Source organism: Hylobates moloch, unplaced genomic scaffold, assembly GCF_009828535.3.
Source record: "Hylobates moloch isolate HMO894 unplaced genomic scaffold, HMol_V3 SCAFFOLD_6, whole genome shotgun sequence".
NCBI classification, from domain to species: domain Eukaryota; kingdom Metazoa; phylum Chordata; class Mammalia; order Primates; family Hylobatidae; genus Hylobates; species Hylobates moloch.
Genome location: NW_026652281.1, coordinates 70,515,650 through 70,540,359, shown reverse-complemented (window position 1 = coordinate 70,540,359; position 24,710 = coordinate 70,515,650). Strand labels below are relative to the sequence as shown.

The 24,710-nt window shown below is 39.7% G+C and overlaps 1 protein-coding gene and 1 long non-coding RNA gene across 2 annotated transcripts in view; both read right to left on the bottom strand.

Moving 5' to 3' along the window:
• WDR41 (WD repeat domain 41) overlaps positions 1-24,710 on the bottom strand; it is a 185,396-nt gene that overhangs the window by 100,536 nt on the left and 60,150 nt on the right. The gene's annotated exons all lie outside the window — the stretch shown is intronic.
• LOC131383810 (uncharacterized) lies at positions 1,105-22,858 on the bottom strand. Its single transcript, XR_009214140.1, has 3 exons — positions 22,792-22,858; positions 2,621-2,699; positions 1,105-1,220 (listed from the first exon to the last, which is right to left on the bottom strand). It is a non-coding gene; the product is annotated as an uncharacterized LOC131383810 (long non-coding RNA).

Below are 24,710 nucleotides of genomic sequence, written 5' to 3'. Positions count from 1 at the left end.
TCAACAAGTAGGTATTATATAGATGAATAAGTAAATGAGAGATTATTTAAATGTGACTGGAGTATAGAATAGATGAAAATATATATGGGACTAGGACTAAAAATGTATGGGTATTTTGGGGGTTTTATATAAATGTATGGGGTACAAGCGCAGTTTTGTTACCTGCATAGATTGTGTAGATGTCAAGTCAGGGATTTTAGGGTATCCACCACCCAAATAATATACATTGTACCCATTAAATAATTTCTCATCATTCACCCCCTCCCACTCCTTCACCCTACTGATTCTCTCCACTCTCTATGTCCATGATTCCACTATGTCCATCTATACATATTATTTAGCTCCCACTTATGAGTGAGAACATGCAATATTCATCTTTTGTGACTGACCTGTTTCATTTAAGATAATGACCTCCAATTCTACCCATGTTGCTGCAAAAGACAAGATTTCTTTTCTAAATAACTTCCACTTTTATTTTAGATTCAGGAGGTACATATGCGGGTTTGTTACATGGGTTGTGTGACACTGAGGTTTGGGGTACAAATGATCCTGTCACTCAGGTAGTGAGCATAATACCAAATAGGTAGCATTTCATTTCACCCTTGCCTCTCTTCTTCCCTCCCCACTCTAGTATTCCCCAGTGTCTGTTGTTCCCATCTTTATGTCCAGGTGTATCCAATGCTTGGCTCCTACTTATAAGTGAGAACATGTGGTATTTGGTTTTCTGTTCCTGCATTAATTCACTTAGGATGACGGCCGCCAGCTACATCCATGTTGCTGCAAAGGACATGATTTTGTTCTTTTTTATGACTGCATACGATTCCAAAAAGACAGGATTTCATTCTTTAAAAATGTACATTGAAGTCAGTTGGGAAGGCTTGCATTCCATGCTAAGAAGCTGGTCTTGTAACAAATTTTAAAGTAGTTCTGAATGTCTACTATGTGCCCTGTAATGAAATCAGGGTAATTATATTGGCCACTCAAGTAATGACTGGTAAACTAGAGAGGTTTTTGTTTACTTTTTCTCAGAAGTCTTTTTCTATATTCTTTCACACCATCTGTCTCAGTGAGTTTGGGCTGCTATAACAAATACCATAGATTAGGTGGCTTTAACAACAAGCATTTATTTCTCACAAATCTGCAGGCTGAGAAGTCTACGATTAAGGTACCAGCCTGGTAGGGGCTCTCTTCCTGGTTTGCAGGTGGCCATCTTGCTGTATCTTCATGGGAGGAGAGAGAGAGAGATCATCTTTCTGGTATCTCTTTTTATAAAGCGTTCATCTCATCATGAGGGGCCCCACCCTCATGACCTCATTACCTCCCAAAGACCCCACCTCCAAATGCTATCACACTGGGGATAAGGGTTTCAGCATCAGAATTTTGGGTAGATATAAGCATTGAATTCATTGCACCATCTGCAGACAAAAGTGGAAATTAGCCTTCTATAAATATCAGTTCATATTCTGTGTGCTCTGTAATGTCTTTCCTAATCAAGTTAATCTGCCTTTTTTATATTCTGTTTTGGGTCATGCTTCTTAGACTTTAATGTGTGTAAGAGTCACCTGGCAGATATTGTTAAAATGTATATTGTGATTCAGTAGGTCTGAGGTGGAGTGGGGCTGATTCTGCCTTTCCAATAAGCTCTCTGGTGATTCCAGTCCTGCTGGTCTAGGGGGTGTACTTTGAATAGTAAGGTTTCAGAGGGTGGACTCTTTTTTATTAAAAAGGCAATACAGTACGCAAAACTGGCTAAGAGCAAGTCTGGGTTTGAACCCTGACTGCTGCATGTGGCTGAGGACAAGTTACTTAATCTCTCTAAGCCTCTGTTTCCTGTAAAATGAGGACAACAAATAGTACCAACTTCAAATGATTGCTTTAAAAGGCTTAGCACAGTATTTTATACTAACAACTAAAAGAAAACACCACAATAGTGACAAGAATGGCAAAAATAGTAACCACGGTAATATTTAGGATAGGAGGATAACCACATAAACTTGGATTATATCCAATGAATGTTCCTGACAGCTCAGTGGGCAGGATTCTAAAATGGTACCTAACCACCCTCCCAACAAATTTATAGCAGTCTGATTAAGATTTTTTCCTCCCAGTGATGATGGAAACAAGAGTAGGTTCTGTATAGCTGGGGCTTTACATAGAGAACAGGCTCACAAAATGAAATACAAAGTAAAATATAAGTAATCTTTAAGAATATTACCTAGCTTTCCTCAACCCAGTGAGGGAGAAAAAGGGAAGATAACCAGCTAAGGGGGAAATGAAGGGTTATGGGATCTCATCACTCCTGATAGAATTCCCAGTACACTGTAAAGCGGGAGGGTGTCAAATGTTACTCTAGCAGCTGGCAGGACCCCGTGGGATGAGTCTTGCTTTGATAATTCTGCAAACATATCACAGCATATGCAATAGCAGCAGAAGCACAAACCCCAACTGGTCTTGTCTCAAGCTGCCTTGGGGATATATGGCCACAGAAATATCAGTTTAAGAAATCTAAACTCTTGAAACTTCTCAAGACTGGCTAGACATTTATAAGCTATGCTACCCAGGCCCAAGTAATCTAATGATCCTTTTAAAACATACTGCTAAGAGCGAATGACATTCTTACATTTCAAACATAGTTTTGTGTCCATTCAAATTGCTGGGAGGATCACATGATTCTCGGGCAACATGGTGAAACCCCGTCTCTATAAAAAATACAAAAATTAGTCAGGGGTGGTGGCACATGCCTTTAGTCCCAGCTTCTAGGGAGGATGAGGAGGTGGGAGGATCACCTGAGCCCAGGTAGATTGAGGCTGCTTTGGACCATGATCACGCCACTGCACTCCAGCCTGGGTGACAGAGCAAGACCCTGTCAAAGAAAAGAAAAGAAGAAAGAAAAGAAAAGAACGTAGGAAGGGAGGGAGGGAGGAAGGAAGGAAGGAAGGAAGGGAGGGAGGGAGGAAGGAAGGAAAATTCCAACTGCTGTATTCCAACAAAATTGTATAAAACCTGTTTCACATTTGTGGTACACAGGCTTCAACTAATGAAGGTGATATTTTGATGACTAAAAGAAGAATGTCTTGTCTCAAATTGGCAGAGGAAATGGGAGCCAAAGCCCTGGAAAAAGAAATTTTTCTAAAACCCCTACCAGTACAAAATCTGAGGCTACTGCTATATCAAGGGGAAAATCAATATAATTCAGTGGGAGGAAAGGAAATTGAGAAAGTTTGCTACCAACAAATTCTCATTTAAGAAAATTCTATGTATGCACTTCAGGCAGAAGGAAAGTAATCTCAGGAGGAAAGTCTGACATGCAAAGAAAATTGTAGATATGTCATCAGAGTGAACAGACAACTTACAAAATGAGAGAAAATTTTTGTAATCTATCCATCTGACAAGGGTCTAATATGCAGAGTCTACAAGGAACTTAAACAAATTTACAAGAAAAAAACAAACCCCAATATAAAGTGAGCAAAGGACATGAACAGACACTTCTTAAAAGAAGACATACATTCAGTCAACAAACATGAAAAAAACCTCAATATCACTGATCATTAGAAAAATGCAAATCAAAACCATAATGAGATACCATCTCATGTCAGTCATAATGGCTATTATTAAAAAGTCAAAAAACAACAGATGCTGCGAAGGGGATGGAGAAAAAGGAATATTTTTTTTTTTTGAGATGGAGTCTTGCTCTGTTGCCCAGGCTAGAGTTCAGTGGTGCGATCTTGGCTCACTGCAACCTCTTGCCTCCTGGGGTTCAAGCAATTCTCCTGCCTCAGCCTCCAGTATAGCTGGGATTACAGGCATCCACCACCACGCCAGGCTAATTTTTGTATTTTTAGTAGAGACGAGGCTTTGCCATGTTGGCCAGGCTGATCTCGAACTCCTGACCTCAGGTGATCCCCCTGCCTTGGCCTCCCAAAGTGTTGGGATTACAAGCGTGAGCAACCACACCTGGCAGAAAAAGAACATTTTTACACTGTTGGTGGAAGTATATATTAGTTCAACCATTGTGGAAGACAGTATGGCAATTCCTCAAAGACCTAGAGGCAGAAATACCATTCAACTCAGCAATCCCACTATTGGATATATACTCAATGGAATATAAATTATTCTATTATAAAGATACATGGACACATATGTTCAATGCAGCACTATTCACAATAGCAAAGACATGGAATCAGCCTAAATCCCCATCAATGATAGGCTAGATAAAGAAAATGTGGTACATATACATCATGGAACACTAAGCAGCCATAAAAAGGAACAAAATCATGTCCTTGGCAGGGATATGCATGGAGCTGGAAGCCATTATCCTCAGCAAACTAACACAGGAACAGAAAACTAAATACCACATGTTCTTACTTATAAGTGGGAGCTGAATGACAAGAAAACATGGACACATGGAGGAGAACAACACCACACACTGGGGCCTACTGGAGGGTAAAGGGTGGGAGGAGCATCAGGAAAAATAGCTAATGGATGCTGGTCTTAAAACGTAGGTGATGGGATGATCTGTACAGCAAACCACCATGGCACATGTTTACCTATGTAACAAACATGAACACCCTGCACATGTATCCCTGAATTTAAAATAAAAGTTGGAAAAAAAAGGGATGAAAAATGCTGTGAAAAGAGAAAAATGTAGATATGTGATAGAATGAAAACAAAACACTGATTCTCATAAAATAAAAATGATAAGGTTTTGTGGAGCTAAACAAAAATGATAACAATAGTGTAATAACATATAAGACAGAGCACGTAAGCCAGCAGTGGTATGATTAGAATTAAAATGTTCTAAGATTCAACATAGTACTGGAAGTCCTAGCCAGAGCAATCAGACAAGAGAAATAAATAAAAGACATCTAAACAGAAAAAAGAAGTCATTGGCAGATGGGAGGCAGGAGTAGATTTCAGCTCCAACTCGGATGGACAGAACAGCATGTGAAGCTCGCATGGTGAATTTTTGCTCCAGAATGACTGCAGGATTGAATCAAGAAACCTGAGAGCACCCGCAGACCCCGATGGAAGTGGATTGCTTTTGCAGGACTCAGAAGACACCCCAAATACTGTGCTGGTATCCATGGCTGAGAGACCCACAGACAGTTCACATCACAGTACTCTGTGCAGATAACCCCCACTACCAGCCCAGAGCCTGGTAGACTTGCTGCGTGGCTAGATCCAGAAGAGAGATAAAAATCACTACATCTGGTTAGCTTCGGGGGATGGAGCTAAGATGGCCAAATAGGAACAGCTCTGGTCTATAGCTCCCAGCCTGAGTGACACAGAAGATGGGTGATTTCTGCATCTCTGTTTAAGGTACCAGGTTCATCTCACTAGGGAGTGCCAAACAGTGGGTGCAGGACAGCTGGTGCAGCGCACTGTGCACGAGCCGAAGCAGGGCAAGGCATTGCCTCACTTGCGAAGCACAAGGGTTCAGGGAGTTCCCTTTCCTAGTCAAAGAAAGGGGTAACACGGCACCTGGAAAATCGGGTCATTCCCACCCTAATACTGCGCTTTTCCAATGGGCCTGGAAAACGGCACACCAGGAGATTGTGTCCCACACCTGGCTCGGAGGGTCCTATGCCCACGGAGTCTCGCTGATTGCTGGCACAGCAGTCTGAGATCAAACTGCAAGGTGGCAGCGAGGCTGGGGGAGGGGCGCCAGCCATTGTCCAGGCTTGCTTAGTTAAACAAAGCAGCCAGGAAGCTCGAACTGGGTAGAGCCCACCACAGCTCAAGGAGGCCTGCCTGCCTCTGTAGGCTCCACCTCTGGGGGCAGGGCACAGACAAACAAAAATTCAGCAGGAACCTCTGCAGACTTAAATGTCCCTGTCTGACTGACAGCTTTGAAGAGAGTAGTGGTTCTCCCAGCACGCAGCTGGAGATCTGAGAACGGACAGACTGCCTCCTAAAGTGGGTCCCTGACCCCCAAGCAGCCTAACTGGGAGGCATCCCTCAGTAGGGACAGACTGACACCTCACTCGGCCAGGTACTCCTCTGAGACAAAACTTCCAGAGGAACTAGCAGACAGCTGAATTTGCGGTCTCACGAAAATCCACTGTTCTGCAGCCACCGCTGCTGACACCCAGCCAAACAGGGTCTGGAGTGGACCTCTAGCAAACTCCAACAGACCTGCAGCTGAGGGTCCTGTCTGGTAGAAGGAAAACTAACAAACAGAAAGGACATCCACACCAAAAACCCATCTATACATCACCATCATCGAAGACCAAAAGTAGATAAAACCATAAAGATGGGGAAAAAACAGAGCAGAAAAACTGGAAACTCTAAAAAGCAGAGCACCTCTCCTCCTCCAAAGGAACGCAGCTCCTCACCAGCAACGGAACAAAGCTGGACGGAGAATGACTTTGACGAGTTGAGAGAAGAAGTCTTCAGACGATCAAACTACTCTGAGCTATGGGAGGAAATTCACAACAATAGCAAAGAAGTTAAAAACTCTGAAAAAAAATTAGACGAATGGATAACTAGAATAACCAATGGAAAGAAGGGCTTAAAGGAGCTGATGGAGCTGAAAGCCAAGTATCGAGAACTACGCGAAGATTGCAGAAGCCTCGGGAGCTGGTGAGATGAACTGGAAGAAAGGGTATCAGCGATGGAAGATGAAATGAATGAAATGAAGTGAGAAGGGAAGTTTAGAGAAGAAAGAACAAAAAGAAATGAACAAAGCCTCCAAGAAATTTGGGACTATGTGAAAAGACCAAACCTACGTCTGACTGGTGTACCTGAAAATGATGGGGAGAATGGAACCAAGTTGGAAAACACTCTGCAAGATATTATCCAGGAGAACTTCCCCAATCTAGCAAGGCAGGCCAACATTCAGATTCAGGAAATACAGAGAACGCCACAAAGATACTCCTCGAGAAGAGCAACTCCAAGACACATAATCGTCAGATTCACCAAAGTTGAAATGAAGGAAAAAATGTTAAGGGCGGCCAGAGAGAAAGGTCGGGTTACCCACAAAGGGAAGCCCATCAGACTAACAGCTGATCTCTCAGCAGAAACTCTACAAGCCAGAAGAGAGTGGGGGCTGATATTCAACATTCTTAAAGAAAAGAATTTTCAACCCAGAATTTCATATCCAGCCAAACTAAGCTTCATAAGTGAAGGAGAAATAAAATACTTTACAGACAAGCAAATGCTGAGTGATTTTGTCACCACCAGGCCTGCCCTAAAAGAGCTCCTGAAGGAAGCATTAAACATGGAAAGGAACAACCGGTACCAGCCCCTGCAAAAACATGCCAAATTGTAAAGACCATCGAGGCTAGGAAGAAACTGCATCAACTAACGAGCAAAATAACCAACTAACATCATAATGACAGGATCAGATTCACACATAACAATATTAACTTTAAATGTAAATGGGCTAAATGCTCCAATTAAAAGACACAGACTGGCAAACTGGATAAGGAGTCAAGACCCATCAGTGTGCTGTATTCAGGAAACCCATCTCATGTGCAGAGACACACATAGACTCAAAATAAAGGGATGGAGGAAGATCTATCAAGCAAATGGAAAACAAAAAAAGGCAGGGGTTGCAATCCTAGTCTCTGATAAAATAGACTTTAAACCAACAAAGATCAAATGAGACAAAGAAGGCCATTACATAATGGTAAAGGGATCAATTCAACAAGAAGAGCTAACTATCCTAAATATATATGCACCCAACACAGGAGCACCCAGATTCATAAAGCAAGTCCTGAGTGACTACAAAGGGACTTAAACTCCCACACAATAATAATGGGAGATTTTAACACCCCACTGTCAACATTAGACAGATCAACGAGACAGAAAGTTAACAAGGATATCCAGGAATTGAACTCAGCTCTGCACAAAGCGGACCTAATAGACATCTACAGAACTCTCCACCCCAAATCAACAGAATATATATTTTTTTCAGCACCACACCACACCTATTCCAAAATTGACCACATAGTTGGAAGTAAAGCTCTCCTCAGCAAATGTAAAACAACAGAAATTATAACAAACTGTCTCTCAGACCACAGTGCAATCAAACTAGAACTCAGGATTAAGAAACTCACTCAAAACCGCTCAACTACATGGAAACTGAACAACCTGCTCCTGAATGACTATTGGGCACATAACAAAATGAAGGCAGAAATAAAGATGTTCTTTGAAACCAGTGAGAACAAAGACACAACCTACCAGAATCTCTGGGACACATTCAAAGCAGTGTGTAGAGGGAAATTTATAGCACTAAATGCCCACAAGAGAAAGCAGGAAAGATCCAAAATTGACACCCTAACATCACAATTAAAAGAACTAGAAAAGCAAGAGCAAACACATTCAAAAGCTAGCAGAAGGCTAGAAATAACTAAAATCAGAGCAGAACTGAAGGAAATAGAGACACAAAAAACCCTTCAAAAAATTAATGAATCCAGGAGCTGGTTTTTTGAGAAGATCAACAAAATTGATAGACCGCTAGCAAGACTAATAAGAAAAGAGAGAAGAATCAAATAGATGCAATAAAAAATGAAAAAGGGGATATCACCACCAATCCCACAGAAATACAATCTACCATCAGAGAATACTACAAACACCTCTATGCAAATAAACTAGAAAATCTAGAAGAAATGGATAAATTACTCGGCAAATACACCCTCCCAAGACTAAACCAGGAAGAAGTTGAATCTCTGAATAGACCAATAACAGGCTCTGAAATTGTGGAAATAATCAATAGCTTACCAACCAAAAAGAGTCCAGGACCTGATGGATTCACAGCCAAATTCTACCAGAGGTACAAGGAGGAACTGGTACCATTCCTTCTGAAACTATTCCAATTGATAGAAAAAGAGGGAATCCTCCCTAACACATTTTATGAGGCCAGCATCGTCCTGATACCAAAGCCTGGCAGAGACATAACCAAAAAAGAGAATTTCAGACCAATATCCTTGATAAACATTGATGCAAAAATCCTCAATAAAATACTGGCAAACCGAATCCAGCAGCACATCAAAAAGCTTATGCACCATGATCAAGTGGGCTTCAACCCTGGGATGCAAGGCTGGTTCAACATACACAAATCAATAAATGTAATCCAACATATAAACAGAACCAAAGACAAAAACCACATGATTACCTCAATAGATGCAGAAAAGGCCTTTGACAAAATTCAACAACCCTTCAGGCTAAAAACTCTCAATAAATTAGGTATTGATGGGAGGTATCTCAAAATAATAAGAGCTATCTATGACAAGCCCACAGCCAATATCATACTGAATGGGCAAAAACTGGAAGCATTCCCTTTGAAAACTGGCACAAGACAAGGATGCCCTCTCTCACCACTCCTATTCAACATAGTGCTGGAAGTTCTGGCCAGGGCAATCAGGCAGGAGAAGGAAATAAAGGGTATTCAATTAGGAAAAGAGGAAGTCAAATTGTCCCAGTTTGCAGATGACATGATTGTATATCTAGAAAACCCCATTGTCTCAGCCCAAAATCTCCTTAAGCTGATTAGCAACTTCAGCAAAGTCTCAGGATACAAAATCAATGTACAAAAATCACAAGCATTCTTGTACACCAATCACAGACAAACAGAGAGCCAAATCATGAGTGAACTCCCATTCATAATTGCTTCAAAGAGAATAAAATACCTAGGAATCCAACTTACAAGGGATGTGAAGGACCTCTTCAAGGAGAACTACAAACCACTGCTCAATGAAATAAAAGAGGATACAAACAAATGGAAGAACATTCCATGCTCATGGGTTGGAAGAATCAATATTGTGAAAATGGCCATACTGCCCAAGGTAATTTATAGATTCAATGCCATCCCCATCAAGCTACCGATGACTTTCTTCACAGAATTGGAAAAAACTACTTTAAAGTTCATATGGAACCAAGAGAGAGCCCGCATCGCCAAGTCAATCCTAAGCCAAAAGAACAAAGCTGGAGGCATCACGCTACCTGACTTCAAACTATACTACAAGGCTACAGTAACCAAAACTGCATGGTACTGGTACCACAACAGAGACATAGATCAATGGAACAGAACAGAGCCCTCAGAAATAATGCTGCATGTCTACAACTATCTGATCTTTGACAAACCTGACAAAAACAAGAAATGGGGAAAGGATTCCCTATTTAATAAATGGTGCTGGGAAAACTGACTAGCCATATGTAGAAAGCTGAAACTGGATCCCTTCCTTACACCTTATACAAAAATTAATTCGAGATGGATTAAAGACTTAAATGTTAGACCTAAAACCATTAAAATCCTACAAGAAAACCTAGGCAATACCATTCAGGACATAGGCATGGGCAAGGACTTCATGTCTAAAACACCAAAAGCAATGGCAACAAAAGCCAAAATTGACAAATGGGATCTCATTAAACTAAAGAGCTTCTGCACAGCAAAAGAAACTACCATCAGCGTGAACAGACAATCTACAGAATGGGAGAACATTTTTGCAACCTACTCATCTGACAAAGGGCTAATATCCAGAATCTACAATGAACTCAAACAAATTTACAAGAAAAAAACAAACAACCCCATCAAAAAGTGGGCAAAGGACACGAACAGACACTTCTCAAAAGAAGACATTTATGCAGCCAAAAAACATATGATAAAATGCTCATCATCACTGGCCATCAGAGAAATGCAAATCAAAACCATAGTGAGATACCATCTCACCCCAGTTAGAATGGCCATCATTAAAAAGTCAGGAAACAACAGGTGCTGGAGAGGATGTGGAGAAATAGGAACACTTTTACACTGTTGGTGGGACTGTAAACTAGTTCAACCATTGTGGAAGTCAGTGTGGCGATCCCTCAGGGATCTAGAACTAGAAATACCATTTGACCCAGCCATCCCAATACTGGGTATATACCCAAAGGATTATAAATCATGCTGCTATAAAGACACATGCACACATATGTTTATTGCGGCACTATTCACAATAGCAAAGAGTTGGAACCAACCCAAAAGTCCAACAACGATAGACTGGATTAAGAAAATGTGGCACATATACACCATGGAATACTATGCAGCCATAAAAAATGATGAGTTCGTGTCCTTTGTAGGGACATGGATGAAACTGGAAACCATCATTCTCAGTAAACTATCGCAAGGACAAAAAACTGAACACCGCATGTTCTCACTCATAGGTGGGAACTGAATAATGAGAACTCATGGACACAGGAAGGGGAACATCACACTCCGGGGACTGTTGTGGGGTGGGGGGAGGGGGGAGGGACAGCATTAGGAGATATACCTAATGCTAAATGACGAGTTAATGGGTGCAGCAAAACAACATGGCACATGGATACATATGTAACAAACCTGCACATTGTGCACATGTACCCTAAAACCTAAAGTATAAAAAAAAAAAAAAAAAAGAAAGAAGAAAAAAAAATCACTACATCTCGGCTCTCAGGAAGCCACATCCTTAGGAAAAAGGGGAGAGTACTACATCAAGGGAACACCCTGTAGGACAAAAGAATCTGAATAACAGCCTTCAGCCCTAGACCTTCCCTCTGACAGAGCCTACCCAAATGAGAAGAACTAGAAAACCAACTCTGGTAATATGACAAAACAAGGTTTTTTAACACCTCCAAAAAAACACACTAGCTCACCAGCAATGGACCCAAACTAAGAAGAAATCCCTGATTTACCTGAAAAAGAATTCGGGAGGTTAGTTACTAAGCTAATCAGGGAGGCACCAGAGAAAGGCACAGCCCAATGTAAGGAAACCCAAAAAACGATACAAGTGAAGGGAGAAATATTCAAGGAAATAGATAGCATAAATAAAAAAGCAATCAAAACTTCAGGAAACAACGGACATACTTATAGAAATGCAAAATGCTCTGGAAAGTCTCAGCAATAAAACTGAACAAGTGAAAGTAAGAAATTCAGAGCTCAAAGACAAGGTCTTTGAATTAACCCAATCCAACAAAGACAAAGAAAAATGAATAAGAAAATATGAACAAAGCCTCCAAGAAGTCTGGGATTATGTTAAACGACCAAACCAAAGAATTATCAGTGTTCCTGAGGAAGAAGAGAATTCTGAAAGTTTGGAAAACATATTTGGGAGAATAATTGAGGAAAACTTTCTGGGATATTCATCACAAAAAGATCATCGCCTAGCCACATTGTCATCAGATTATCTAAAGTTAAGATGAAGAAAAAAATCTTAAGAGCTGTGAGACAAAAGCACCAGATAACCCATAAAGAAAAACCTATCAGTTTAACAGCAGATTTCTCAGCAGAAACCTTGAAAGTTAGAAGGGACTAGGACCCTATCTTCAGCCTCCTCAAACAAAACAACAGCCAAGAATTTTGTACCCAGTGAAATTAAGCTTCATAAGTGAAGGAAAGATACAGTCTTTTTCAAACAAATGCTGAGAGAATTTGCCACTACCAGGCCACCACTATAAGAACTGCTAAAAGGAGCTCTAAATCTTGAAACAAGTCCTAGAAACACATCAAAACAGAACTTCTTGAAAGCATAAATCTCATAGGACCTATAAAACAAAAATACAATTTGAAAAACAAAAACAAAAAACAAAAAATCAAGGTATACAGGCAACGAGTAGCACAATGAATGGAATGGTACCTCACATCTCAATACTAACATTGAATGTAAATGGCCTAAATTCTCCACTTAAAAGATACAGAATTGCGAAATGGAAAAGAAGTCACCAACCATCTGCTGGCTTCAAGAGACTCACCTAACACATAAGGACTCACACAAACTTAAGGTAAAGGGGTAGAAAAAGACATTTCAGGCAAAGGGACAATGAAAGCAAGTAGGAGTAGCTGTTCTTATATCAGACATAACAAACTTTAAAGCAACAGCAGTTAAAAAAGACAAAGAGATATGTTATATAATAATAAAAGGCCTTGTCCAACAGGAAAATATCACAATCCTAAATATATATGCACCTAACACTGGAGCTCCCAAACGTATAAAATAATTACTAATAGACCTAAGAAATGAGATAGACAGCAGCACAATAATAGTAGGAGACTTCAGTACTTCACTGACAGCCCTAGACAGGTCATCAAGACAGAAAGTCAACAAAGAAACAATGGATTTAAACTATACCTTGGAGCAAATTGACTTTACAGACACATACAGAACATTCCATCCAACAACTGCAGAATATACATTCTATTCAACAGCGCATGGAACTTTCTCCAGGATAGACCATATGATAGGCCACAAAACGAGCCTCAATAGATTAAAGAAAGTTGAAATTGTAACAAGCACTCTCTCAGACCACAGTGGAATAAAACTGGAAATCAACTCCAAAAAGAACTTTCAAAATCATGCAAATACATGGAAATTAAATAACCTGCTCCTGAATGATCGTTGGGTGAAAAATGAAATCAAAATGGAAATTAGAAAGTTCTTCAAACTGAACGACAATAGTGACACAACCTATCAAAACCTCTGGGACACAGCAAAGGCAGTGCTAAGAGGAAAGTTCATAGCCCTAAATGCCTACATCAAAAAGTCTGAAAGAGCACAAACAGACAATCTAAGGTCACACGTCAAGGAACTAGAGAAACAAGAACAAACCAAACCCAAACCCAGCAGAAGAAAGGAAACAACCAAGATCAAAGCAGAACTAAATGAAATTGAAACAAACAAACAAAAATACAAAAGATAAATCAGCTTCTTCGAGAAAACACCAAATGGTGGATGATGCCGATGCAGCGCAGGGGCAGGTGGGGCCAGAGGCCCCAGGGTCCCTGGGATGGGGAACCACAGTGGCTTCTGGGGAGGCTTCGGCAGTGGCATCCAGGGCCAGGGTCACAGACACAGAGCTTGCAGAGGCAAGGTGAGGACAAGGAGTGGATGCCCGTCACCAAGCTGGGCCGTCTGCTCAAGGACATGAAGATGAAATCCCTGGAGATCTGTCTCTTCTCCCTGCCCATCAAGGAGTCTGAGATCATTGACTTTTTCCTGGGGGCCTCTCTCAAGGATGAGGTTTTGAAGGTTATGCCAGTGCAGGATGAGGTTTTGAAGGTTATGCCAGTGCAGAAGCAGACCCATGCTGGCCAGTGCACCAGGTTCAAGGCGTTTGTTGCCTTGACTACATTGGGGACTACAGCGGCCACGTCAGTCTGGGTATTAAGTGCTCCAAGGAGGTGGCCACTGCCATCCATGGGGCCATGATCCTGGCCAAGCACTCTATTGTCCCTGTGCTACTGGGGGACAGAGGCTACTGGGGGAACAAGATTGGAAAGCCCCATGCCATCCCTTGCAAGGTGACAGGCCGCTGCGGCTCTGTGCTGGTGGCCTGATCCCTGTGCCCAGGGGCACTGGCATCGTCTCGGCCCCTGTGACCAAGAAGCTGCTGATGATGGCTGGTATTGATGACTGCTACACCTCAGCCAGGGGCTGCACTGCCACCCTGAGCAACTTTGGCAAGGCCACCTTTGATACCATCTCAGATCTACAGCTACTTGACCCCCGACCTCTGGAAGGAGACTGTATTCACCAAGTCTCCCTATAAGGAATTCACTGACCACCTCGTCAAGACCCACCCTAGAGTCTCCGTGCAGAGGACCCAGGCTCCAGCTGTGGCTACAACATAGGGTTTTTACACAAGAAAAATAAAGTGAATGAAGCCTGGAAAAAAAAAAAAAAAGAAAGATAAATGAAACAAAAAGCTGGTTCTTTGAAATGATAAATAAAATTGATAGACCATTAACAAGATTAACCAAGAAAGGAAGAGAGAATATCCAAATAAGCTCAGTAAGAAATGAAATGGGAGATATTACAATTGACACCACAGAAATACAAAAGATGACTCAAGGCTGCTATGAACACCTTTACACACATAAACTAGAAAACCTAGAAGAGATGGATAAATTCTTGGAAAGATACAACCCTCTTAGCTAAATTTAAATCAGGAAGAATTAGATACCCTGAACAGACCAATAACAAGCAGTGAGATTGAAATGGTAATTTAAAAATTACCAACAAAGAAGTCCAGGACCAGATGGATTCACAGCAGAATTCTACCGGAAGTTCAAAGAAGAATCGGTACCAATCCTATTGACACTATTCCACAAGATAGAGAAAGAGGGATCCCTCCCTAAATCATTCCATGAAGCCAGTATCACCCTAATGCCAAAACCAGGAAAGGACATAACCAAAAGTGAAAACTACAGACCAATAGCCCTGATGCACATGATGCTAAAATCCTTAACAAAATACTAGCTAACCAAATCCAACAAAATATCAAAAAGATAATCCACCATGATCAAGTGGGTTTCATACCAATGATGCAGGGATGGTTTAACATACACAAGTCAATAAATGTGATACATCACATAAACAGAATTAAAAACAAAAATCACATGATCATCTCAATAGATGCAGAAAAAGTATTCAACAAAATCAGCATCCCTTTATGATTAAAATTCTCAGCAAAATCGGCATACAAGGATCATACCTCAATATAATAAAAGTTATCTGTGACAAACCCGCAGCCAACATAATACTGAATGGGGAAAAGTTGAAAGCATTCCCTCTGAGAACTGGAACGAGACAGGGATGCCCACTCTCACTACTCTTCTTCATCGTAGTACTGGAAGTCCTAGATAGAGCAATCAGACAAGAGAAAAAAATAAAGGGCATCCAAATCAGTAAAGAGGAAGTCAAGCTATCACTGTTTGCTGATGATATGACCATTTATCTAGAAAACCCTAAAGACTCCTCCAGAAAGCTCCTAGAACTGATAAAATAATTCAGCAAAGTTTCCGGATACAAATTACTGTACACAAATCAGTAGCTCTTCTATACACCAACGGTGACCAAGCTGAGAATCAAATCAAGAACTCAACACCTTTTACAATAGCTACAAAAAAAAAAAAAAAAAAAAAAAAAACAAACAAAAAATAAACTTAGGAATATACCTAATCAGGGAGGTGAAAGATATGTACAAGGAAAACTACAAAACACTGCTGAAAGAAATCATAGATGCACAAACAAATGGAAACACAGTCCATGCTCATGGATGTGTAGAATCAATATTGTGAAAGTGACCATACTGCCAAAAGCAATCTACAAATTCAGTGCAATTCCCATCAAAATACCACCATCATTCCTCACAGAATTAGAAAAAAACAGTTATAAAATTCATATGGAACCAAAAGAGAGGCCTCATGGCCAAAGCAAGGCTAAGCAAAAAGAACAAATCTGGAGGCATCACATTACCTGATTTCAAACTATACTATAAGGCCATAGTCACCAAAACAGCATGGTACTGGTATAAAAATAGGCACATAGACCAATGGAACAGAATAGAGAACCCAGAAATAAACCCAAATACTTACAGCCAACTGATCTTTGACAAAGCAAACAAAATCATAAAGTGGAGAAAGGACACCCTTTTCAACAAATGATGTTAGGATAATTGGCTAGCCACATGTAGGAGAATGAAACTGGATCCTCATATCTCACCTTATACAAAAATAACTCAAGATGGATTAAGAACTTAAATCTAAGACCTGAAACTATAAAAATTCTAGAAGATAACATTGGAAAAACTCTTCTAGACATTGGCTTAGCCAAGGATTTCATGACCAAGAACCCAAAAGCAAATGCAATAAAAACAAAGATAAATAGCTGGGACTTAATTAAACTAAATAGCTTTTGCACAGCAAAAGGAGCAGTCAGCAGAGTAAACAGACAACCCACAGAGTGGGAAGAAATCTTCACAATCTATACATCTGACAAAGGACTAATATCCAGAATCTACGATGAATTCAACAAATCAATAAGAAAAAAACAATCTCATCAAAAAGTGAGCTAAGGACATGAATAGACAATTCTCAAAAGAAGATATACAAATGGCCAACAAACATGAAAAAATGCTTGACATCACTAATGATCAGGGAAATGCAAATCAAAACCACAATGTGATACCATCTTACTCCTGCTAGAATGGCCATAATCAAAAAATCAAAAAATAGTAGATGTTGGCATGGATGCTGTGAACAAGAAACATTTCTATGCTGCTGGTGGGAATGTAAACTAGTACAACCGCTATGGAAAACAGTGTGGAGATTCCTTAAAGAACTAAAAGTAGAACTACCATTTGATCCAGCAATCCCACTACTGGGTATCTATCTAGAGGAAAAAAAGTCATTATATGGAAAAGATACTTGCACACGCATGTCTATAGCAGCACAACTCACAATTGCAAAATCATGGAACAAACCCAAATGCCCATCAATCAATGAGTGGATAAAAAAACTGTGGTATATGTATATATACGATGGAATACTACTCAGCCATAAAAAGGAATGAATTAATGGCATTTGCAGTGACCTGGATGAGATTGGAGACTATTAGTATAAGTGAAGTAACTCAGGAATGGAAAACCAAACATCATATGTTCTCGCTTATAGTGGGAGCTAAGCTATGAGGATGCAAAGGAATAAGAATGTCACAATGGACTTTGGGGACTCAGGGGGAAAGTGGGGAAAGGGGGTGAGGGATAAAAGACTACAAATAGGGTGCAGTGTATATTGCTTGGGTGATGGGTGCACCAAAATCTCACAAATCACCACTAAAGAGCTTACTCATGTAACAAACATTACCTGTTCCCCAATAACCTATGGAAATTTAACACAAAAGAAAAATAATAAGTCAAATTATCTTTCTTCACTGATGATATGATTATATACCTAGAAAACCCTAAAGACTACCAAAAGGCTCCTAAAACTGATAAATGACCTCCGTAAAGTTTCAGGACACAAAATCAATGTACAAAAATCAGTAGCATTTCTATGCAACAATAGCATTCAAGCTAAGAGCCAAATCAAGAACATAATCTCATTTTACAATAGCCGCTCAAAAAAAAAACACCCCAAAAAACACAAACCTAGGTACACATCTAGTTAAGGAGGTGAAAGATCTCTATGAGGAGAACTACAAAATGCTGCTGAAAGAAATCATAGATGACACAAACAAATGAAAAAACATTCTATGTTCATGGATTGGAAGAATCAATATTATTAAAATGGACATAGCCCAAAGCAATCTATAAATTCAACACTATTCCTATCAAGCTACCAATGTCATTTTTCACAGAATTAGAAAAAACTTCTGAAATTAAATAGCCATAGCAATCCTAAGCAAAAAGAGTGAAGCAGGAGGCATCACATTACCCAACTTCAATTATTCTATAAGGCTATAGTAACCAAAACAGCATGGTACTACTACAAAAACAGACACATAGACCAATGAAACAGAATAGAAAACCCAGAAATAAAGCTGCATGCCTGTAACCACCTGATATTCAAAAAAGTTGACAAAAATAAACAATGGATAAAGGACTCTATTCAACAAATGGTGCTGAGATAGCTGGCTAGCCATAACCAGAAGAAAAAAAAAAAAAAAAGGAGCTCAACATTTCACCATATACAAAAATTAACTCAAGGTGGATTAAAGATTTAAATCTAAGACCTCAAACTATAAGAATCCTCAAAGAAAACCCAGGAAATACCATTCTAGACATTGGCCTTGGGAAAGAATTTGTGACTAAATTCTCAAAAGTAATTGCAGCATAAACAAAAATTGACAAGTGTGATCTAATTAAACTAAATAGTTCCGGCACAGCAAAAGAAATGATCAACAGATTTAACAGACAACCTACAAAGTGGGAGAAAATGTTTGCAAACTATTCATCCAACAAAGGTCTAATATCCAGAATCTATAAGTAACTTCAACAATTCAACCAGCAAAAAACCAAACATTCCCTTTAAAAGATAGGCAAAAGACATGAACAGACACTTCCCAAAAGAAGACGAAAAAGTGGCCAACAAACATAATGGGAAAATGCTCAACAGAGAAATGCAAATCAAATCCGTGATGAGATACCATCTGACACTAGTCAAAATGGCTATTGTTAAAAAGTCAAAAAATAACAGATGCTGGCAATGCTGTGGAGAAAAGAGAATGCTTATACACTGTTGGTGGGAATGTAAATTAGTTTATTCACTGTGGAAAGCAGTTTGGAGATTTCACATAAAACTGAAAACAGAGCTGCCATTTGACCCAGAAATCCCATTACTGAATTATAACCAAAGACAAATCTAATCATTCTACCAAAAGACACATGTACTCATATGTTCATCACAGCACTATTCACAATAGCAAAGACATGGAATCAATCTAGATGCCCATCAATGTTGGATTGAATAAAGAAAATGTAGTACATGTATACCATGGAATACTATGCAGCCATAAAAAGGAATAAAGTCATGTCCTTATCCTAAACAAATTAATGTAGGAACAGAAAACCAAATACCACAGGTTCTCACTTATAATGGGAGCTAAGCATTGGGTACACATGACATAAAAATGGGAACAATAGACACTGGGGCCTCCTAGAGGAAGGAGAGAGAGAGGGGAGCAAGGGCTGAAAAGCTACCTATTGAGTACTATGCTCACTACCTGGGTGACAGGATCATTTGTACCCCAAACCTCAGCATCATACTATGTACCCACATAACAATCCTGCACAGTACCCTGTGAATTGAAAATAAAATTTGAAATTATAAAATAAAATTTCAGAAAGAAAGAATAAAATAAAATAAAATGTCCTAAGGATTTTGTATGTTTAAGAAGGGGGCAAAAATATTAATTCAGGTTAGATTTTGATAAATGATATTCAAAAGCTAATTTTAGAATGATTAACAAAGTAAAAATAATATAGCATAAAATTTCCCTACTAGCTGGGTGTGGTGGCTCATGCCTGTAATCCCAGCACTTTGAGAGGCTGAGGCAGGAAGATCACCTGAGGTCAGGAGTTTGAGGTCAGCCCGGCCAACATAGCGAAACCCTGTCACTATTAAAAACACAAGAATTAGCCTGGTGTGGTGGCGCTCACCTGTCATCCCAGCTACTTGGAAGGCTGAGGCATGAGAATCGCTTGAACCCAGGAGGTAGAGGCTAAAGTGAGCTGAGATTGCACCACTGCACTCCAGCTTGGGTGACAGAGTGAGACTCTGCCTCAAAAAATAAAAAAATAAAGGCCGGGTGTGGTGGCTCTCGCCTGTAGTACCAGCACTTTGGGAGGCCAAGGTCGTTGGATCACCTAAGGTCAGGAGTTTGAGAACAGCCTGGCCAACATGGTGAAACCCCTTCTCTACTAAAAATACAAAAATTAGCTGGGCGTGGTGGCACGAGCCTGTAATCCCAGCTACTCGGGAGGCTGGAGAAATGAGAATCGCTTGAACTGGGGAGGCGGAGGTTGCAGCAAGCTGAGATCATGCCACTGCACTCCAGCCTGAGCAACAGAGCAAGACTCTGTCTCAAAAAATAAAATAAATCTCCTAACTAGTAGGGAAAAAATTGAATGAGAAAAAAAATGCAATTGATGCAGGGGGGGGATGAGAAAGACCATAGAAAATGTAGGGCAAATACAAACCACTAAATAAAATTGTCAAAATAAATCTAAATATATTAGTAATTTAAATAAATACAAAGACACATAAAAATCAATTATAGTAACGGTGAACATGCAGAAGCTGACATTAAAAACACAGGGCAATTTACAATCACTCCAAGGAAAATGAAATACTTATGCATTTACTTAACATGCACAAGATCTATATGCTACAAATTACAAAATGCTGATTTTGTGAAAGTCAAAGAAGACTTAAATAAATGAAGAGATATATCATGTTTATGAACTGGAAGACTCAGTTTAGTAAAGCTGTCAATTCTCCCCAAATTAGTCTATAGTTTAGTGTAATTCCTATCAAAATCCCAGCAATATTCTTTTCATAGACCTAGGCAAGCTTATGCTAAAATATATATGAAAAGGCACAGGCTGTGAATAGCCAAAGCAATCTTGACAGAGAAGAAAGACAAAGAAATGGGAGAAACTACTCTACCCATATTAAGCCTGGCTATATAATTACTGTAATCAAGGGAGTGTGGTGTGAGCAGAGGGGTAGACACATGAATCAACGGAGCAGCACAGGAGACCCAGAAATAGATTCACATAGTCTGCTACACTGACTCGACAAAGGTGCAATACCAATTTAAAGGAGGAGGAATAACCTTTTCAACAAATGATGCTGGAACAATTGCATATCCATATGGGGAAAAAAAACCTAGACCTAAATTTCATGCTTTATATAAAAAATGAGCTCAAATTGGATCACAGACTTAAATGTAAAACATAAACCTATAAGACTTTCAGCAAAACACATGGAAGAAAGTTGTCAGGATCTGGCGCTAAGCCAGTAGTTGCCAGACTTGACACCAACTGCATGATCCATAAAAAGAAAAACTGATGACTTGGACCTCCCTGAAATTAGAAATGTTTGTTCTGTGAAAGCCATATAAAGAGGATGAAAAGGAAAACCACACACCAGGAGAAAATATTTGCAAGTCATATGCCTTAGTCCTTTTGTGCTGCTATAACAAAATACCTCAAACTGGGTAATTTATAAAGAACAGACATTTATTTTTCACAGTTTTGGAGGATGGAAAGTCCAAGATTTAATCACCAGCATTTGGTATCTGGTGAGGCCCCCATCTCCACTTTCAACCAAGATGGAGCACTGTTGCTGCATCCTCTTGAGGGGACAAATGCTATGTCTTCAAATAGCTGAAGGGATGTAAAGGGCAAAAAGGGCCTAAGCTAGTTCCCTCCAGCTAGGCACTAATTCATTCATGAGAGCAGAATCCCCCTGACTTAATCACTTCCCCAAAAGACCCCACCTCTTAATACCATCATAATGGGGATTAAGTTTCAACACATGAATTTTGGAGGGAATGCCATCTTTCAAATCATAGCACCAAATATCTAGCAAAGAACTTACATATTTTAAATTCTAGAATATGTAAAGAACTCTCAAAACTCAACATTAAAAAATAATCTATTAAATGAACAAAAGACATAAACAGACATTTACCAAAGATGATAAAAATATGCACATGAAAAGATATTCAAAATCATAAGCCGTTAGAAAACTTTAAATTAAAACTACAATGAGATACCACTACACACATATCAACATGACTAAGATTTTAAAAAATAACACCACCAAATGCTGGCAAGGATGCAGAGAAACTGGCTCACTCATACATTACTGGTGGGAATGTAAAATGGTAAGCCACTCTGGAAAAGAGTTTAACAGTTGTTTAAAATGTTAAACTTGCAACTACCATACAACCCAATAATTGCACTCCTGGACATTTATGCCAGAAGAATGCAAGTTATTTTAACATAAAAACCCAAATAATTAATGGTTATAGCAGCTTTATTTGCTATTGCTAAAAACTGGAAGTCAACAGATGGTTAAAGAAATTGTGGTATATGCACAACATGGAATTCTACTAAGCAATAGTCTGTTGATACATATGACTTGGATGTCTCTAGGGAATTCTGCTGAGTACAATAATATAGTGTTTTATAATCCCCAAAAGTTACACACTACATTATTCCATGCATATAAAATTTGGGGAGTGCCAAATTTTAGAAATGGAGAATCGATCAGTGGTTGCCAGATGGTAGAGATTGGTGGTTGCCAGATGGTAGAGATTGGTGAGGGGAGGTAGGGAAGTAGTTGTTCTCGTCTGAATATTTCTGTCCCCCTGAAATTCTTATGTTAAAATCTAATCACCAATGAGATGGTATTAGAAAGTAGGACCTTTGGGAGGTGATTAGGTCATAAGGGTAGAGCCCTCGTGAATAGGATTAGTGCTCTTGTAGAAGAGATCCCAGAGAGCTAGCTCACCCTTCCCACCATGTGAGGACACAACTAGAAAGTACCTTTCTAGGAGACAAGCCCTCACCAGACACTGAATCTGCTGATGTATTGATCTTGGACTTCCCAGCCTCCAGAACTGTCAGAAATAAATTTGTTATTATTATACAGCATAAATTTTTTATTGTATAAATTTTTATAATTTATAATATATAGTATAATTTATAACTTATGTAGTATAATTTCTGTTGTTTATAAGTTTATAGTATTTCGTTATAGCAACCCAAATGGACTAAGACAGTGGTGTAGTTATAAAGAGCAACAGGAAGGATCCTTGTAGTGCTGGAACTGTTTAGTGTCTTCAACAGTGGTAGTGGATACAAGAATCTACATAGCTGATAAAAGTGCCTAGAGGCTGGGTGGGGTGGCTCATGCCTGCAATGCCAGCACTTTGGGAGGCTGAGGTGGGTGGATCACTTGAGCCCAGGAATTCGAGACCAACCTACAAAATATACAAAAATTAACTGGGCACAGTGGCATACACCTGTAGTCCCAACTACTCAAGAAGCTGAGGTGGGAGGATTTATTGAGCCTAGGAGGTAGAGGCTGCAGTGAGCCATGATTTTGTACCACTGCATTCCAGCTTGGGTGACAGAACAAGACCCTGTTACAAAAAAAAAAAATACAAGTATATAGAACTTAACACATACACTTGTACAATTCAAATTGGAAAAATCTAAATAAAATCAGTGAACTGTATTAATTTTCAAGTTGTAATACTATGCTATTATTTTCAAAAATGTTACCATTGGAGGAAACTGGGCAAAATGTACAAAGGATCTTTCTGCGTTGTATCTTAAACTGCATATTAATCTACAATTATCTTTTATTTAATTAATTTATTAAGACAGGGTATCACTTTGTCACACAGGCTGAAGGGCAGTGGCACGATCATGGCTCCCTGCAGCCTCAACTTCCTTGGCTCAAGTGAGCCTCCCACCTCAGTCTCCCAAGAAGCTGGGACTACAGGTGCACATCACCACACCCAGCTAATTGTTTTGGTTTTTAGCAGAGGCAAGGTCTCGCTATGTTGTCCAGGCTGGTCCTGAACTCCTGAGCTCAAGAGAGCCTCCTGTCTCAGCCTCCCAAAGTGCTGGGATTACAGGTGTGAGCCACCCCGCCTAGCCTGTAATTATCTTTAAAAAAGACATTAATTACAACAGCATCCAAAAATATAAAGTGCCTAGAAATGAATCTAACAAACAATGGGTAAGATCCTTATGAAGAAATTATACAATTTTATTGAAAGAGATAAAAAGACTAAATAAATGGAGTATAAATCTTATCCTCATGGATTGGAAGACAAACTCATAAAGATGTAAAGATTCAATACTATTTCAATCAAAATCCTAATAAGGTTTCTTTGTGGAAACTAACAAGCTGATTCTAAAATTCATACGGAAAGAAAAGAGCCAAGAATTAAACACTACTAAAGAAGAAAAACAGAAGGGAGAGACTTGCCTTACCAGATATCAGGTGTTTTATTAAGCTGGAGCAATTAAGACAGTGGCATTTGCAAAGAAATAGAAAAAATAACCAACAGGAGAAAATACAGAACCCAAAACCCAGAAACAGGTTTGATTTTTGACAAAGGTGGTGGGGAAAAGATGGACTTTTTTTTTTTTTTTTTTAGGGCGGAGTCTCTCTCTGTTGCCAGGCTGGAGTGCAGTGGTGCGATCTCGGCCCGCAGCAATCTTCGCCTCCTGGGTTCAAGCGATTCTTCTGCCTCAGTCTGCCGAAATAGCTGGGATTACAGGCCCGCACCACCATGCCCAGCTAATTTTTGTATTTTTAGTAGACATGGGGTTTCACCATGTTGGCCAGGCTGGTCTAGAACTCCTGACCTCAAGTGATCCACCCACGTTGGCCTCCCAAAGTGCTGGGATTACAGGCGTGAGCCGCTGCACCCGACTGACTTTTTGTT